The 18865-nt window shown below is 46.2% G+C and overlaps 1 protein-coding gene across 1 annotated transcript in view; it reads right to left on the bottom strand.

Annotated features, from left to right (window-relative positions):
• The window catches only part of CUNH11orf65 (chromosome unknown C11orf65 homolog), a 69948-nt gene that overhangs the window by 34050 nt on the left and 17033 nt on the right, over nucleotides 1–18865 (bottom strand). The gene's annotated exons all lie outside the window — the stretch shown is intronic.

Below are 18865 nucleotides of genomic sequence, written 5' to 3'. Positions count from 1 at the left end.
ACCTCACTGGGGCCATCCCAGGCTCTCAGGGGCTGCCTCAGCCCCACAGGGGCCGCCTCCGCCCTACAGGGGCCACCTCGGCCTCACGGGGGCCATCTCAGCAATATGAAGTTTAGCATTCTGTCCTTTGTTGGGCGGCTCCTTTCTGGACAAAATCTCCAGGCATTCCTGGTGGCTGAATATCTGGTATGCTTGCTTGGATTTCGTTTTCTACCAAGTGCATAGACTGCCTGTCTGTCGTCTCCTAGCGTCCCATGTGAGACTGGATCTGGTGGGCCTGTCTGTGCATTTGCTGGTACAGCGGTTCCACGTCTCCGGCCCAGCCATGTCTGGCTCCGCCTTCCTCCAAACCTGATTCTGCTTCTTTATTGTGTCCCTTATGTATGCGAGGAGTTGAAATCTGCATTCTGCTGGGCTGGGCTGCAAAAGTGCCAGTGGTTCTCTTTGTGCCACTAGCACAGCTTGGTTGGGGATGTAATTTGAGTAGGGCGGGGTCCCCGGGAATCACCAGGGTGGGGCCAAGGGCAATGGCGTCTCCGGGTCTATTCACCTCTCCTCGACTCAGCGACTCGCGTCGCCGAAGTGCCAGCGAGCAGCTCCGCGAGACAGTCACTCTCGCTCTCCGGGTCATTGCAAGGCCATCCCGCTTCTCCCTGTAGGGGTCTGGGACCTCAGGATCCCACCCCAAATACGCTCAGTGGATTTGAGAGTCCGCATCCCCTTCTGATTGAAAAAAAACCATGCATCCAGTTGCAGCCAGCCTGGTTCGCGATTCTCTACCTCCATTCTTGGAGCCTCTGCACAACCTACTCAGTCTCAGTGCTCTTCTTTCTTTCCTTCCAGTTGTAGAGCTTCCACTGGGCCAGCTTTCCCATGGTTCCGAATGACAACTGTTTCTCTTATAGTTGGTAGTCTCAATGTTGTTGTGGGAGGCAGCACGCACAGGTCTGTACCTTACGCCCCATCTTGGTTCTCAACATTCAATGTTTAAAAATTAAAAAAATAAATAGAGAAGGAACATTTTCTAACTTATTTTAGAATGCCAGCAACATCTGATACCAAAACCTGACAGACAAGGTGAGAATAAATTACATGTTCTGCATAAATGTAGGTATAAAAATGTAAGCAAAATATTTGCAAACTAAATTTAGTAATATTTAAAAAGTAGAAATACTATATCATTTCACTTATATATGGAACTTAATGAACAAAATAAACTGATGAACAAAATAAAAACAAAGGCATGGCTACAGGGAATGGACTGACAGCTGCTGGGGGGTAGGGGGATGGTTGGGGGACTGGATGAAAGAAGGTAAAGGATTTAACCAAAAAACATATATAAATAACACATAGATACAGACAACAGTGTAGTGATAGCCAGAGGGAAAGGGGGTTAGGGGATAGGTGAAGGTGGGCAAAGAGACAGACAAATGGGGATGGAAAGAGACTTTGCTTTGGGCAATGGACAAACGATGCAGTGTACAGATGATGTTTTACTGAGTTGTACACTTGAAACCTGTATGGTTTTGCAAACTAATGTCACCCCCAATAAACTCAATAAAAAAATAAAATAAATGAAAAGGATAAGACATTATGACCACTGGGTGAAAAGGTAAAGAGATTAAAAAGTACAAATTGGTAGTTACAGAATAGTCACAGAGATGTAAATTACAGTATAGGGAATATAGCAATAATATTGTAATAACTATGTATGGGACCATGTTGGTACTTGAAATACCAGAGTTACTAATCTGTGAAGTACATGATTGTCTAACCACAATGCTATACATATGAAACTAATATGGAATAATACTGAATGTAAACTGTAATTGAAAAAAAAGACAGTATCACCAAAATGTGTGTATCCCAGGAATGCTAAGTAGAATTAATATTCAAATAAAAGAAAAATATCTCAAAGCAGAAAAATATTTTATAAAGTTTAACATTCATTTTTGGATTGAAAAAAAAACAAACACCTCTTTTAGCTCAATAAGAATAGAAGAAAACTTTCTTAATCAGATAACAGGTCTCTTTAAAAAATAATTCCTAAACCACACCTCATATATAATGTTGAAATACTGAGCCCTTTCCTTTTATTTTTGTCCATTTTCTCAACTTCATTAAAGTATAATTTGCAGACAATAAGTTCATTCATTATAATTGTGCAGCTTGATGACTTTGGGTAATTAGATATAGTCATAACCACCAGCACAATCAAGATATAGAACAACTAGAGGCCCGGTGCATGGATTCGTACACTGATGGGGGGGATCAGCCCGCTGTGGGAGCGCCGCTCATCATGGTCAGATGTGTGGTTGTAGACCCACTCTCTGAGCAGCGCTCCTACTGTGGGAGCGCACTGACCCCAGGGGGCAGCTCCTGTGTTGAGTGTCTGCCCCCTGATGGTCAGTGCACATCATAGCGACTAGTCAACTGGTCGTTCTGCTGTTCGGTTGCTGGGCTTTTTAAAAAAATATATATTTTATTGATTTTTTACAGAGAGGAAGGGACAAGGATAGAGAGTTAGAAACATTGATGAGAGAGAAACATCGATCAGCTGCCTCCTGCACACTCCCCACTGGGTATGTGCCCACAACCAAGTTACATGCCCTTGACAGAAATCAAACCCGGGACCCTTGAGTCCACGGGCCAACACTCTATCCACTGAGCCAAACCGGTCAGGGCTGGGCTTTTATTATGTAGGACTAGAAGCCCGGTTCACGACATTCATGCGCTGGAGTAGGGGGTCCCTCAGCCCTGCCTGCATCGTCTTGCAGGCCTAAGCCGGCATGCAAGGTCCTTAGCGCTGCCGCGGAGGCAGGAGAGACTACTGCCACTGCTGCTGCACTCGCCAGCTGTGAGCCCAACTTCTGGCTGAGCAGCGCTCCCCCTGTGGGGTCAGTGCATGTCATAGCAACCAGTTGTTCCGCCGTTTGGTCAATTTGCATATTAGCCTTTTATTATATAGGATAGGATTCCCTCACCTTAAAATGTTTTATCATGCCTTTCTGTGGCCATGTTTTAAAACCACCACAGAACCTACATATGAATGAACACAAGTTACAAAGAATAAAAAATTCTTAAATGAAAAAGAAATAAAGTGATTTAAGAGAAAATGGCACACACAGACAGAGATGTGCACATATACACACATTAGGCAAAGATGACCCAATGCATTCAGAATGGAAATCCTGAAGATGAAAACCAAAACAAGATGCAAAACAAGTATAAAAACATTTAAATTTAATTTTTAAAAAAAATAAAACAGACTTGAAACTTCATAGTGAAAGGTATATCTCATATCTAGGAAAATCAACCTACAACAGCCAATATTCTAGTTAAACTATTGGACCTCAAAGAAAAAAATTGCAAAAGAGAGCAAGTCACTTAGGAAAAATGTCAGATTGCCATCAGACTTTGAACATAATATGTTATGCCAGAGGACAATGAAACCACATATTAAAACGACTCAAGGAAATAAATTTTGAGGTAAGGATTTTATAGCAACCATACTGACCTTCAAATATGAAGACACAGGCATACTGTTATGAACACACACAAAATTCAGGGAATACTGTCTCCTGAGTCCTTCCTGAGGTGCCTACTAAAGAATGAGTTTCAAAAAACCAAATATCTAGAGAGGTACCACAAACATATATTTTCCTGTAGAATTAAGAATAAATGACGGTTCTTAGGGAGAGAAAACAGTATTGATGGTTTTGTGTCCTGACAATGTAAATAGAGAAAAAGTACCAAAAATGGAGGAAAAATGCAGAAAGTATATCAAAAGTTCAACAAGCTTGCAAATTGCCTTGTAGGTTTTAATTGAAAGTAAAAGGATATCACCTCAAATTAGATGCTGTGTGTGTGGAGATGGTGTAGAGGAGAAAGAGGAAGCTACTAGACAATTTCAAGATTGCACATAGGGAGCCCAGCTGCAATGTGAGCCCTTTCCTTTTGAAATCAGGAATGAGACAGTTGTTACTACTTCTATTCACCAACTTATTGAAGGCTCTATTTAGTCACTTTAGTGTAAAGGGCAAAAACAAAAAAATCTATAATGTGTAATGGTTGGAAAGGAAAAAAATAAGACTCATTAGTTGAGAACAGCATGCTTGCTTATGTAGAAAATCTGAAAGAATCTATGTACAAATTACTAGAATTCAATGAGGATAGCAAGTTGCTGGGAACAAAGCTAATTAACAAAAATGGATTATCTTCTTATATACTAGTGCAAAAATAGGAAAATAAAATTTTCTTTACTTTTTTAATATTGTATGTCAACTTTAATTTTTTTACAGTATACAAAATAATTAGCCATTTACATGCAATAAACATTAATATTTCAAGAAAATGATTTTAAATATATTACATGCAATAAACATTAATATTTCAAGAAAAAATATCTACACAAATAAAAGAGAAACATGGTAATTAGCGTACGACTGCTACCCTTTTCATTGGCTAATCAGTGAGTATATGCAAATTAACTGTCAGCCAAGATGGCGGCCGGCAGCCAGGCACTGAAGCGAGCATGAGGCTTGCTTGCTGCGGACTCCAACATTCCCCGCCTCACTTGCCAGCCTCTCAGTTGCAAGTCTAAGCAACTATGTACTATGTTGCAAATAAGAAGGTAAACAAAACCCCAGAAACCACCCGGACTGAAACCCAGTCAGACCGAAACATTGTATCCATGTTTTCAGCAGCGAGGCCTCAGAGCTAAAGCTGGCCCAGAATAAAAAAAAAAAAGAAGAAAACAAGGAGTGGTTGGGATCTCCAGTCACTCACCACCCAGAAAACAGCCCTCAGCCCCTCACCCAGACTGGCCAGGCACCCCAGTGGGGACCCCCACCCTGATCCAGGACACCCTTCAGGGCAAACCAGCCAGCCCCCACCCGTGCACCAGGCCTCTATTCTATACAGTAAGAGGGTAATATGCCTCCCAGCACTGGGATCAGCGGAGCAGCGAGGCTCCCGGCACCGGGATCAGCATGACAGGGTGCAGCCCCCAAACCCCCTGATCGACCTGCAGCTCTGTGTGTGACAGGGGGCGGGGCCACAACCTCCCTATCTGCCCTGCTCTGTTTGTGACAGGGAAAGGCGCCCCAACCCCCCGCCCTGTTCTGTGCCTGATAGGGGGGAGCTCCCCAATCCCCTGATTGCCCTGGGGCTCTGTGTTTGACAGGGTGCGGTGCCCCAACCCACCCCACCCCCACGAGACCTGCTCTGTGCCTGATAGGGGGGAGCTCCCCAATCCCCTGATCGGCCCTGCTCTGTGTGTGACAGGGTGCGGCGCCCCAACCCACCCCACCCCCACGAGCCCTGCTCTGTGCCTGATAGGGGGGATCTCCCCAATCCCCTGATTGGCCCTGCTCTGTGTGTGACAGGGTGCAGCGCCCCAACCCCCCCATCCCCCCGCCCCCACGGGCCCTGCTCTGTGTGTGACATGGTAGAGCCATAATCTCTCCATCGGCCCTGCCCCGAGTGTGACAGCGGTGGCGCCCCATCCCCCTGATCGGCCCTGCTCTGTGGGTGATAGAGGATGGCGCCCCAACCCCCCTCCACGGGCCTTGCTCTGTGTGTGACAGGGTAGAGCCATAACCTCCCCATTGGCCCTGCCCTGCGTGTGACAGGGTGCAGCGCCCCAACCCCCTGATCTGCCCTGCTCAGTGCATGACGGGGCGGCGCCCCAACTCCCCAATCAGCCCTGGTCTGAGCCTGACCAGGGGCTGCACTTAGGGATTGGGCCTGCCCTCTGCGACCTGGGAGCAGGCCTAAGCCAGCAGGTCGTTATCTCCCGAGGGGTCCCAGACTGCAAGAGGGCACAGGCTGGGCTGGGGGATCCCCCTCCCCCTGCCCCCTGAGTGCACAAATTTTTGTGCACCGGGCCTCTAGTTTTAAATATAATATTACCAAAACTGTACTAACATAGTATAAAATTACAAAAGTATTAAAAAATATTAACAGGATTATTTCTATAATATTCTAAAATATTTTTTCTCTGACTCTATTTTTGTTTATCAGTTTATGTTGTTCATTATATTGCACAAATGAGTTCATGTGATATTTATCTTTCTCTGACTGGCTTATTTCGCTTAGCATAATGCTCTCCAGGTCCATCTATGCTGTTGTAAATGATAAGAGTTCCTTCTTTTTTATAGCAGTGTAGTATTCCATTGTGTAGATGAACCACTGTTTTTAATCCACTTATCTGCTGATGGGCACTTAGGCTGCTTACAAATCTTAACTATTATTAATTGTGTTGCTATGGACATAGGTGTGCATATATCCTTTCTGATTGGTGTTTCTGATTTCTTGGGATATACAGTATTCCTAGAAGTGGGATTACTGGGTCAAATGGGAGTTCTGTTTTTAATTTTTTGAGGGAACTCCATACTGTTTTCCACAGTGGCTGCACCAGTTTGCATTCCTACCAGCAGTATACTGGGGTTCCCTTTTCTCCACATCCTCACCAGCACTTGTCATTTGTTGATTTTTTAAAAAATATATTTTATTGATTTTTTACCGAGAGGAAAGGTGAGGGATAGAGAGTTAGAAACATCGATGAGAGAGAAACATCGATCAGACGCCTCCTGCACGCCCCCTACTGGGGATGTGCCCGCAACCAAGGTACATGCCCTTGACCGGAATCGAACCTGGGACCTTTCAGTCCGCAGGCCGACGCTCTATCCACTGAGCCAAACCAGTTCTGGCATTTGTTGATTTTTTGATGGTAGCCATTCTGACAGGTGTGAGATGGTACCTCACTGTCGTTTTGATTTGCATCTCTCAGATGATTAGTGATTTTGAGCATGTTTTCATATGTCTCCTGGCCTTCTGTATGTCTCTTTCAAAAAGTGTCTATTTATGTCCTTTACCCATTTTTTGATTGGATTATTTATCTTCTTTTTGTTAAGCTGTAGGAGATCCCTGTAAATTTTGCAGATTAAACCCTTATCGGAGATAACATTGGTAAATATCTTCTACCATGCAGTGGCTTTCTTGTTGTTTTGTTGATAGTTTCTTTTGTTGTGCAGAAGCTTTTTATTTTGATGTAGTCCCATTTCTGTATTTTCTCCTTAGTTTTCATTGTCCTAGGAGATGTATCAGTAAATATATTGCTATGATGTATCTGTGATATTTTGTTGCCTATGGATTCTTCTAAAATTTTTATGGTTTCCTGTCTTAAGTTTAAGTCCTTTATCCATTTTAAGTTTTTTTGTGCATGGTTGATCTAGTTTCATTTTTTTGCATGTATCTGTCCAATTTTCCCAACACCATTTATTAAAGAGACTGTCTTGACTCCATTGTATGCTCTTGTCTTTTTGTCAAATATTAATTGAGCATAATGGCATGGGTTGACTTCTGGGTTCTCTGTTCAGTTCCATTGGTTTATATGTCTGTTCTTGTGCCAGTACCAGGCAGTTTTGAGAACTGTGGCTTAGTAATATAGCTTGATATCTGGTATTGTGATTCTTCCTACCTTGTTTTTCTCAGGATTGCTGTGGCTATTTGGGGTCTTTTTTTTGTTCCAGATGAATTTTTGGAGAGTCGGTTCTAGGTCTGTGAGATATGCCATTAGTATCTTAATGGGGATTGCATTAAATCTATAGATTGCTTTGGGTAGTATGGACATTTTAATGATGTCGATTCTCCCAATCCATGCACCCAGTATATTCTTCCATTTGTTTATGTCTTCCTCTATCTCTTTTTTCAATGTCCTGTAGTTTTTGGAGAACAGGTCTTTTACCTCCTTAGTTAAGTTTATTCCTAGGTATCTTAATTTTTTGTTGCAATGGTCAATGTGATTGTTTTTTAGTTTCTCTTTCTGTGAGTTCATTATTGGTGTATAAAAAAGCCATAGATTTCTGGGTATTAATTTTGTATCCCGCTACAGTGCCGAATTCATTTATTAAGTCTAGATTTTTTTATGGAGTCTTTAGGGTTTTCTATGTACAATATCATGTCATCTGGGAATAATGACAGTTTTACTGCTTCTTTTCCAATTTGAATGCCTTTTACTTCTTCTTCTTGTCTGATTGCTATGGCTAGCACTTCCAGTACTATGCCAAACAGGAGTGGTGAAAGTGGGCATACCTGTCTTGTTTCTGTTCTTAGGGGAAATGGTGTTAGTTTTTGTCCATTGAGTATGATGTTGGCTGTATGTTTGTCATATATGGCCAATATCATCTTGAGATATGCTCCCTCTCTATCCCCACTTTGCTGAGAGTTTTTATCAAAAATGGGTGTTGGATTTTGGTGAATGCTTTCTCTGCATCTATTGATACGATCATGTGATCTTTGTCTTTCAATTTGTTTATGTGATGTATCACATTTATTGATTTGCGAATATTGTACCAGCCTTGCATCTCTGGAATAAATTCCACTTGGTCTTGGTGTATGATCTTTTTAATATATTGCTGGATCCGATTTGCTAATATTTAGTTGAGGATTTTAGCATCTATGTTCATCAGGGATATTGGCTAGTAATTCTCTTTCTTTGTAGTGTATTTATCTGGTATTAGAATTAGGATAACACTGGTCTCATAAAAAGAGTTTGGAAGTGTTCCTTCCCCTTGGTTTTCTGAAATAGTTTTAGGAATATAGAGGTTAGGTCTTCTTTGAATTTTTGGTAAAACTCCCTTGTGAAGCTGTCCAGACCTGGGCTTTTGTTTGGTGGGAATTTTTTGATTACTGCTTCTATTTCATCAGTAGTTCTTGGCCTATTCAGGTTTTCTGATTCCTCCTGATTCAGTTTTGGGAGATTACGTTTTTCTAGGAATTTGTCTATTTCATCCACATTGTCCAGCTTGTTGGCATACAGTTGTTCATAGTAGTTTCTTACAATCCTTTGTATTTCTGTGATGTCAGTAGTTATAGTACTTCTCCACTTTCATTTCTGATTTTATTTGTGTCCTCTCTGTTTCTTGATGAGTCTGGCTAATGGTTTATCAAATTTTTTTTTAATAATTTTTATTTCTTAAACTATTACAAAGAGTATTACATATGTCTCCTTTTTTCCCCCCCTTGACATTCCCCCGGCCCCTACCCACCACCCCACCCCCCCCCGCCCCGTGTCTTGTGTCCATTGGTTAATCTTATATGCATGCATATAAGTCCTTCGGTTGATCTCTTAAACCCCCCCCCCCAAACCCTCCCAAGGCTTCCCACTGTAGTTTGACAGTCTGTTCAATGTTGCTCTGCCTCTGTATCTACTCCTGTTCATCAGTCTATACTGGTCCCCTTTGTCTGTCCCAACCTCACTGGAGTAGTCTCAACCTCACCAGGGCCGTCTGAACCTCACCAGGGCCGTTACAGCCTCACCGGGGCCGTCCCTACCTCACGAGGGCCATTTCAACCTCACCGGGGCCGTCCCGACCTCACCAGGGCCGTTTCAACCTCACCGGGGCCGTCCCTACCACACCGGGGCAGTTTCAACCTCACCGGGGCCGTCCCTACCTCACGGGGGCCATTTCAACCTCACCGGGGCCATCCCTACCACACCGGGGCAGTTTCAACCTCACCGGGGCCGTCCCTACCTCAGGGGGGCCGTTTCAACCTCCCCGGGGCCATCCCTACCACACCGAGGCAGTTTCAACCTCACCGGGGCCGTCCCTACCTCAGGGGGGCAGTTTCAACCTCACCGGGGCCGTCCCTACCACACCGGGGCAGTTTCAACCTCACCGGGGCCGTCCCGACCACACGGGGGCCGTTTCAACCTCACTGCGGCCGTCCCTACCACACCGGGGCAGTTTCAACCTCACCGGGGCCGTCCCTACCTCACGGGGGCCGTTTCAACCTCACCAGGGCCGTCCCTACCACACTGGGGCAGTTTCAACCTCACCGGGGCCGTCCCTACCTCACGGGGGCCGTTTCAACCTTGCCGGGGCCATCCCGACCTCACGGGGGCCGTTTCAACCTCACCGGGGCCGTCCCTACCTCACCAGGGCCGTTTCAACCTCCCCGGGGCCATCCCTACCACACCGGGGCAGTTTCAACCTCCCCGGGGCCGTCCCTACCACACCGGGGCCGTTTCAACCTCACCGGGGCCGTCCCCATCTCACCAGGGCAGTTTCAACCTCACCAGGGCTGTCCCTACCTCACGGGGGCCATTTCAACCTCACCGGGGCCGTCCCGACCTCACCAGGGCCGTTTCAACCTCACCGGGGCCATCCCTACCACACCGGGGCAGTTTCAACCTCACCGGGGCCGTCCCTACCACACCGGGGCAGTTTCAACCTCACCGGGGCCGTCCCTACCACACCGGGGCCGTTTCAACCTCACCGGGGCCATCCTGACCTCACCGGGGCCGTTTTAACCTCACCGGGGCCGTCCCTACTTCACCGGGGCTGTATCGTTCTCACCGGGGCTGTCCCGACCTCACCGGGGCCATCCCAGCCTTATCAGGGAAACAGGAAGTTTGGTCTTCTGTCCCCTGCCGGCAGCTCCCCACCAGACAAAATCTCCAGGCGTTCCTGGTGGCTGAACATCCAGCACTCCTGCTCAGATCATGCCCTCCACCAAGTGCACAGACTGCCTGTCTACCATCCCCCAGCGCCCCATGTGAGACTGGAACCGGTGGGCATGTTTGTGCGCCTGCTGGTACAGTGGTTCAACAGCGCGGGCCCAGCCCCGGCCTGCCCGGGGCCCGACTCCGCCCCCCGATTGCAAGGAGCTGAAATCTGCAGCCTGCTGGGATGGGCTCTGTACTTGGTGCCTCTGCACATCCTACTCAGTCTCAATGCTCTTCTTTCTATGCGAGGAGTTGAAATCTGCAGTTTGTTGGGTTGGGCTCTGTACTTGGTGTCTCTGCACATCCTACTCAGTCTCAATGTTCTTTCTCTCCTTCCAGTTGTAGAGCTTCCACTGGGCCAACTTTCCCATGGTTCTGTATGATAGGTGTTTGTTCGATAGTTGGTAGTTTCGATGTTGTTGTGTGAGGTAGCACGCACAGGTCTCTTCCTTAGCCGCCATCCTGGTTCTCCTGGGTCTGCTTCTTGAGTGTGTCTCCCATGGCTGCGAGCAGTTGAAGTCTGCAATTTGTTGGGTTAGGCTGCAAAAGCGCAGGTGGGTCTTTTTGTGCACCTGGCACAGCTTGGATGGGGATGTAAATTGATTAGGGCTGAGTCTCAGGGAGTCACCTTGGCGGAGCAAATAGCACTGGCTGGGTCTCCGCGGCCCCTTGCCTCTCCACCGGGGCTTTGTGTCCCCGAGTGCCAGCGAGCAGCTGTGCGACAGAGCCTCCCTCGCTTTCTGGTGGCTGCAAGGTCGTGCTGCCTCTCCCCCATAGGGTCTGGTGCCTCATGATCCCGCCTGAACCAGCTCAGTGGATTTGAAAGTTTGCAAAAGCAAAGGCGTTTCTACTTGTGAGTCTGGCACAGCCCAGATGGGAACGTAAATTGCGTAGGGCAGGGTCACAGGGAGTCACCGGGGCGGAGTCTCAGTGGCCCCTTGGCTATCCAGGACACCAGGACTTTTCGTCCCCCAGTGCCGGCGAGCAGCCGCGCGCCAGAGCCTCCCTCGCTTTCTGACCGCTGGAAGGCCATGCCGTCTCTCGCCTTGGGGCCTGGGGCCTCAGAGACCTGCCCGAACCAGCTCAGTGGATTTGAGAGTTTGTAAAAGCACAGTCATTCCCTCTTGTGCCTCTGGCACAGCCCGGATGATAGGGCAGGGTCTCAGGGAGTCGCCAGCGTGGAGGAAACAGTGATGGCGGCGTCTCCGCGCCCCTCGCCTCCCCGGGACACCAGGACTTCTTGTCCCTCAGTGCCGACGAGCAGCTGCGCGTCAGAGCTTCCCTGGCTCTCCGACCACTGCAAGGCCGTGGCCGCCTCTCCCAGTGGGATCTGGGGCCTCAGAGACCCGCCCCGAGCAAGCCCAGAGGATTCGAGGGTTTGTAACCGCTTCCGATTGAAAAAAAACCGCGAATCCATTTGCAGCCCGCCTGGCGTGTGACTGCGTACCTCTGTTTTTGGTGCCTCCGTAGCTCCCACTCAGTCTCACTGTGCTTCTTTCTTTTCTTCCAGTTGTAGATCTCCCACTGGGCCAACTTCCCCATGGTTCTGAGTGGTGGTTGCTTGCCTCATAGTTGGTCGTTTCAATGATGCTGTGAGAGAGGAGCATGCACAGGTCCACTCCCTACACCGCCATCTTGGTTCCCTCTGGTTTATCAAATTTTATCCTTTCAAAGAACCAGCTCTTGGTTTCATTGATTTTTTTTTTATTTTTAGTCTCTATGCTATTTATTTCTTCTCTAATCTTCATTATTTCCTTCCTTCTACTTACTCTGGGGTTTTCTTGTTCTCTTTCTAGTTCTTTAAGTTGTAGGGTTTAATAGTTTATTGCTGATTTTTTTTTGAGGTATGCCTGTAGTGCTATGAATTTCCCTCTCAGGACTGCTTTTGCTGTATCCCAGAAATTTTGGGTTGTTGTGTGTTCATTTTCATTTCTTTCCAGGAATTTTTTTATTTATTTCTTGATCTCATTGGTAACCCATTCATTATTTAATAACATGCTATTTAGCCTCCATGTGTTTGAATGTTTTGGGGTGTTTTTACTGTAGTTGATATCTAATTTCATTCCACTGTGATCTGAGAAGATGCTTGATATGATTTCAATCTTCTTGAACTTGTACAGACTTGTTTTGTGCCTTAACATGTGGTCTATTTTTGTGATTGTTCCATGTGCACATGAGAAGAATGTATATTCTGCTGTATTGGAGTGAAATGTTCATAAATGTCAATTAAATTCATCTGATCCAGTGTGTCCTTTAGTCTCTCTATTTTGTTGTTAAGTTTCTGTCTGGAAGATCTATCCAGTGAAGTCAGAGGGGTGTTAAAGTGCCCTACTATCACTGTATTGTTGTCGATCTCTCTGTTAAAGTCCTCTAGAAATTTTTTTTTTATATATTTAGATGCTCCTATTTTGGGTGCACATATGTTTACCAGGGTTATATTTTGTTGGATTGATCCCTTTAGTATTATGTGGTGACCTTCGTTGTCTCTTGTGATAGGCTTCATTTTAAAGTCTATTTCATCGGATATGAGTCTTGCTACTTCAGCTTTTCTCTTTTCCATTTGCATGGAAAATTTTTTCCATCCCTTCACTCTCATCCTCTGTGTGTCTTTTTTTTTTTTTTAAATATATATATTTTTTATTGATTTTTTTACAGAGAGGGGAGAGAGATAGAGAGTTAGAAACATCGATGAGAGAGAAACATCGATCAGCTGCCTCCTGCACATCTCCCACTGGGGATGTGCCCGCAACCCAGGTACATGCCCTTGACTGGAACCGAACCTGGGACCTTTCAGTCCACAGGCTGACGCTCTATCCATTGAGCCAAACCGATTTTGGCCTCTGTGTGTCTTTTGTTCTGAGATGTGTCTCTTGTAGACAGCATCTATTTGGGTCATGTTTTTGTATCCATTCAGCTACTCTACGCCTTTTGATTGGAGCATTTAATCCATTTACATTTAGGGTTATTATTGATAGGTACTTATTGCCATTTTAATCCTGTATGGCTAGGTTTATCTCTCTGTTTCTTCTTCTCATTACAGCAGTCCCTTTAGCATTTCTTGTAATCCTGGCTTGGTGATGATGTACTCCTTAGCCTTTTTTTGGGTCTATTTGACTGTCTGTTTTGAATGATAGCCTTGCTGGATATAGTAATCTTGGTCTCAGGTCTGCTTCCCATTACCTTGAGTACTTCATACCTTTTCATCTGGCCTGTAGAGTTTCTGATAAGAAATCAGGTGTCAGCCTTATGGGAACTTCTTTGTAGGTAACAGGTTTCTTTTCTCTCTCGATGCCTTTAAGATTCTCTCTTCGTCTTTAATTTTTGGCATTTTAATTATGATGTGTCTGGGTGTGGGCCTGTTTGGGTTCTTCTTGCTTGGGGTTCTCTGTGTCTCTTGAACTTGTGTGATTTTTTCCTTTACCAGGTTAGGGAAGTTTTCTGTCATTATTTCTTCAAACACATTCTCTATTCCTTTCTCCCTTTCTGCCTCTTTAGGCACACCTGCTATTCTAATATTGTTATGTTTCACATTGTTCCACAGCTCCCTTAAGCTGTTCTTCTGTTTTACAATTGTTTTTTCTTTTTGGTTCTCTGATTGAGTGATATTTTCAACTCTGTCTTCTCATGCACTGATTTGATCCTCAGCTTTGCCTAATCTGCTGTGTATTCCTTCCAATGTGTTCTTTGTTTGTTTTATGTCATTCTTTATCTCACTCAGACTGTTCTTTTTTTTTTTTTTATAGTTACTACTAGGGGCCCAGTGTACGAATTCATGCACCTTTAAAGGAACTGTGAACCGCAAGGTTGTTATGGGCACAGGGGCTGGTCTTGGCCCATCCTCCGTGCCCACCTGGCCCCTTCCACCATGGGCCCCAGTCCCGTTTGCTCGCAACCCCGCTTCTGTCACCGCCACTCCCATGTGCTGATGGCGATGGTCCCACTTGCACTCATTGATGGCATGGAACAATTGGGGCCGGTGCCAGCAGTGGGTCTGAGTGGGGCCAGTGCTGTCAGTGGGTGCAAACAGCGGCTGCTGCCCAAATTGCCCCTCAGGAGCAGGGGGAGGTGGTGAAGCCAGAGTGATCTGGACTGGCGCTGGGTGCAGCCAGTGGGTGTGAGCAGTGGTTCCAGCACCATCTGTGTGTGCGAGTGGGGCTAGTGCCAGCAGATGGTGAGAGCACTCAGCAGGACTGTGGTGCATGGGATCAAAGAATTTTCAGTAACCACTAGAGGCTAGCCCTGATGACAGCACCAGTGACCTGCCTTATTCTGGTGCCCCCACTCACCTGCTCCACCATCCTACCGTGGCCGATGCCCACCATATTCCATGCTCTGCCACTACCCAGCATGTCCTGCGCACACCCCCTGGTGGTCAGCACATATCATAGCTACCAGTTGTTCAGCTGTTCCGCCATTTGGTCTATTTGCATGTTAGGGTTTTATATAGAGAGATACCTTTTTCATACTGTTGAGCACCTTTACCATCATTACTCTGAACTTTGTTTTAGATACATTTCTTAACTCTGCTTCATTTATCTCTTCTTCTGGAGAATTCTCTTGCTCTTTCATTTGGGGGTTGTTTCTTTGTCTCCTCATTTTAGCTTTCTGTTTGGGTTTGTAACTATGTATTAGGTAGATCCTCTACACCTCTCAATCTCTAGTGCAGGACAGTGTTAAAGGCTGTCTCTGACTAATTAGATCAGGCAAAGACTCAAAGTCTCCAGAGACTGACTTTGCCTACAGATTGATAGGATTCTGACTTGAATTGCCCCCGCCCCACCCCAGGCAATCATCCTCAGGTGTGGCAAGAGTTTTTCAATAGGGTGGGGCAGTTGCTTCTCCCTGCAGGCTAGTTGTTATTTTTAATCTCTTAAGTGGCAAGGTGTTTTCCAATAGGGTATGTCAACTGTCTTTCCCCCAGGCAAGGCAAATGTTTATGTGGGAAAGATGTCCTCCTGTACATGAGAAAATGACTCAGCCCAGGAAACTTGGGGTGTCTGCCTTCTGAGCTCTATTCCCTGAGTCCCCAGTCCTGGCTTCTACTCTCATAGTTCCAGTCCACTTCACCCTTCCTCTGCCTGAGCACAAGGTGGGTAGCTCCACAGGGAATTTTGTGCATTGGCCTCTTAACAGGATGCCTGGATTTTCAGCTCTCACTCCCTGGCAGACAGCATCCCGCTGCTTTTCACAGCCAGATGTTATGTGGGTACCCTTCTCAGTTTTGGTGCTCTCTGCTGGGGGCCCAGCTTGGGGATTAGGTCCCAGAGTTCTCAGTGGCACCCCCTTCCCCCCACAGCTGAGATATCTCTTCGGGACTTCAGTTGTTGTCTGTGGGTGCCTGGCCAGCTCTTTCACACCTCTGCCCCTCCTATCAGTCTCTATGTGGTCTCTACTTTTGGTCCTCGGGTATCAGTGTTCTCTCCTGTGAGTTTTCCATTGATTATTCAGGAAGTTTTTCTGTATTTTAGTGTAATTCCAGTTTGTTCCTGGGAGCATGTCCATCTAAAGTTTTCTAATTACCATTATTGCTGCATGAAAATGCAAGATATAAAGCTAACAAATGATATTCAACTCCTCTATACAGAAAACAATACAGCATTATTGAGAGAAAGTATAGAAGAGCTAAATAACATGGCAGATTGGGGTTTCTGGAAGAAGATGCTGATATGAAATTTGTGTGTCACATGTTTATTAGGAATAAACACCTATGAAAGCCAGGGAAAGGAAGGATTTGAACTGCAATGCAGACCCCTCAACACCTGGGCCAATCTTGCTGGGAGCTCTAAAGTGAATATTGCCCAACGGAGTTGTTCTACCTCAGATTGGTCTTTACATTCCTTTCCCCATTCCCCTCCCCCTGTCGTTCCCCCATACTGCTCAGTCACTGGATGCCAACTGCCTTAGAAATAGTTGACCTTGGGTAACAGTTCTCTGCAGGTAAAATAGAAACTGAAGATGCTCACAGCTGGGGGCTGTCTGCTGGTGGCACTCCCTGTGACTGCATAAAATCCTCTTATAAAGAAGAATTTGGGCAGCACATCTCCATGTTTCCCACAATCATGGGTTGGAGCTCTCAATATTAAAATGTCAGTTTTCCTCAAATTGATCTAAATATTCAATACAATACAATAAAAAATCCCAATATTTTTAAATATAAAAAAGTATAGTAAGACACACTACAAAAATGTACTATTAGTGGTATTTGCAATATAGTTCAGCCAATGTCTATTTCAAGAATATTTTCTCTTTTTTAATTGATTTTTTTTAGAAAGAGAGGAAAAGAGAAGGAGAGAGGGAGAAACATTGATGTGAGAATGAAATATTAAGCACTTGTCTCCCGCATGCCCCATACTGGGGATTGAGCATGCAACCTGGGGCCTGACCAGAAATCAAACCCTAAACATTTTGGTGTACGGGATGCCCAACCAACTGAGCCACAGTAGCCAAGGCAGAAAAGGAAGCTTTTCATTATTTTCCCCAATAATATAAGCAAGAGTTAATGTGTCTAAAACTGAAAGAAGCAACATCTCACTTGTTCCATTTTTCCCCATGAAACTTCCCAGTGGTAGAGAGTCAGGTGCATCAGCGAATATGTGGGTGTCCTCTCACTGTTGAGGGTGTCCAGAACAAAAGGCTCTGGCTGTTTAATAGACTCTGAAGTGTACATGTGTGTGTGGTGAGGGTGGGGATGGGGTGGTATTGATGAAGGAGGGACTGAGTCAGAGTGGGGAAAATGTCTTCAAGAATTCTCCTATAAGAAGGTATCTGCAAAGGTACCTGAATACCTCTGCCCAAGGCTTCAGAAAAAGAGACTTAGGAATGAAGATACTTTGGTAGCAGTGTAAGTACCAAAAGCAGGCCCCACCAGGGGGCTTGAGTCCTTTAGTGCATCTCCCTTCAGAGGCTATAATACTCTGGCTGTGTGCCAAGTATGGTTTCTTTCCCGAGGCCAGTTAGCCTTTGTAACTGCCTGGAATCAGGCCTGAAAAGTCACATAGGATTTTTACCAGGACCTGAACTCCTCAAAAAGATGCTCAACTTAATTAGTAACCAGGGAAATGCAAATTTAAAAACTGACAATATTGAGTGCTGGTGAGGGTGTAGAGCACCAAGAATTCCAAAAGACCTCTGACGATGAATACAAATTAGTTCAACTTTGGAAAACAGTTTGGTATATCTTGTCACCCAGCAATTCCATTTCCAGGTGGAGTAGAAATCAAAAGAAATTCATACATATGTGCATCAGGAGACAAAAATAAGAATAATCTCAGAAGCAATCTTTATAATAACCCCAATTTAAAAAAAAAATCCAAATGTCAATCAACTGTAGAATGAGTAGCAATCTTACCTAATAAAAGAGAAGCATGCAAATTGACCATACCTCCACCACACTCCTAAGCCACGCCCATGAGCCACACTCACAAGCCAATCAGAGTGACTATATGCAAATTAAGCCATCAAAGATGGCGGCCGGAGGCCATGGAGCTGGAGCAAGCAGGAGGCTTGGTTACCCCGGCGATGGAGGAAGCCAAACTTCCCGCCTACCCTAGCCGGCTGTAGCCTCCACTAAAGGCAACAAAGTTTCAATTATAGAAGATAAATAAGTCCCAGATACCTGCTTCCAGCCACCCGCCACTGGGAGCATGGGTGACTGGGGGCTGTGGCCAGCCTGCAAACAGCCATCAGCCCCTCACCCAGGATGGCCACACCCTCATGGGTGAGGGTCCCCGCTGGGGGGCTTGGCCAGCCTGAAAACAGCCATCAGCCCATCACCCAGACTGGCGAGGCACCCCAGCAGGGACCCCCAACCTGAAGAGCCTGTGGCCAGCCTGCAAACAGCCATCAACCCCTCACCCAGGCTGGCCAGGCACCCCAGTGGGGACCCCCACCCTGAAGGGGGTGTGGCCAGTCTGAAAACGGCCCTCAGCCTCTCACCCAGACTGGCCAGGCACCCAAGCGGGACCCCCACCTTGATCCGGGACACCCTTCAGGCAAACCAGCTGGCCCCCACCCATGCACCAGGCCTCTATCCTGTATAATAAAAGGGTAATATGCAAATTGACCCTAACAGCAGAACGACTGGGAATGACTGGTCACTATGACACACACTGACCACCAGGGGCAGACGCTCAATGCAGGAGCTGCCCCCAGATGGTCAGTGCGCTCCCACAGGGGGAGCTCTGCTCAGCCACAAGCCAGGCTGACGGCTGCCAGTGCAGCGGTGGTGGCAGGAGCCTCTCCTGCCTCCTCAGCAGTGCTAAGGATGTCAAACTACAGCTTAGGCCTGCTCCCCGCTGGCAAGTGGACCTCCCCCGAGGTCTCCCGGGCTGCCAGAGGGATGTCTGACTGCCA

Source organism: Myotis yumanensis, unplaced genomic scaffold (assembly GCF_028538775.1).
Source record: "Myotis yumanensis isolate MYYU_CA2020_CCGP unplaced genomic scaffold, mMyoYum1.0.hap1 SCAF_10, whole genome shotgun sequence".
NCBI classification, from domain to species: Eukaryota; Metazoa; Chordata; class Mammalia; order Chiroptera; family Vespertilionidae; genus Myotis; species Myotis yumanensis.
The sequence above is the reverse complement of the archived record's forward strand: the minus strand, read 5'-3'. Positions and strand labels throughout refer to the sequence as shown.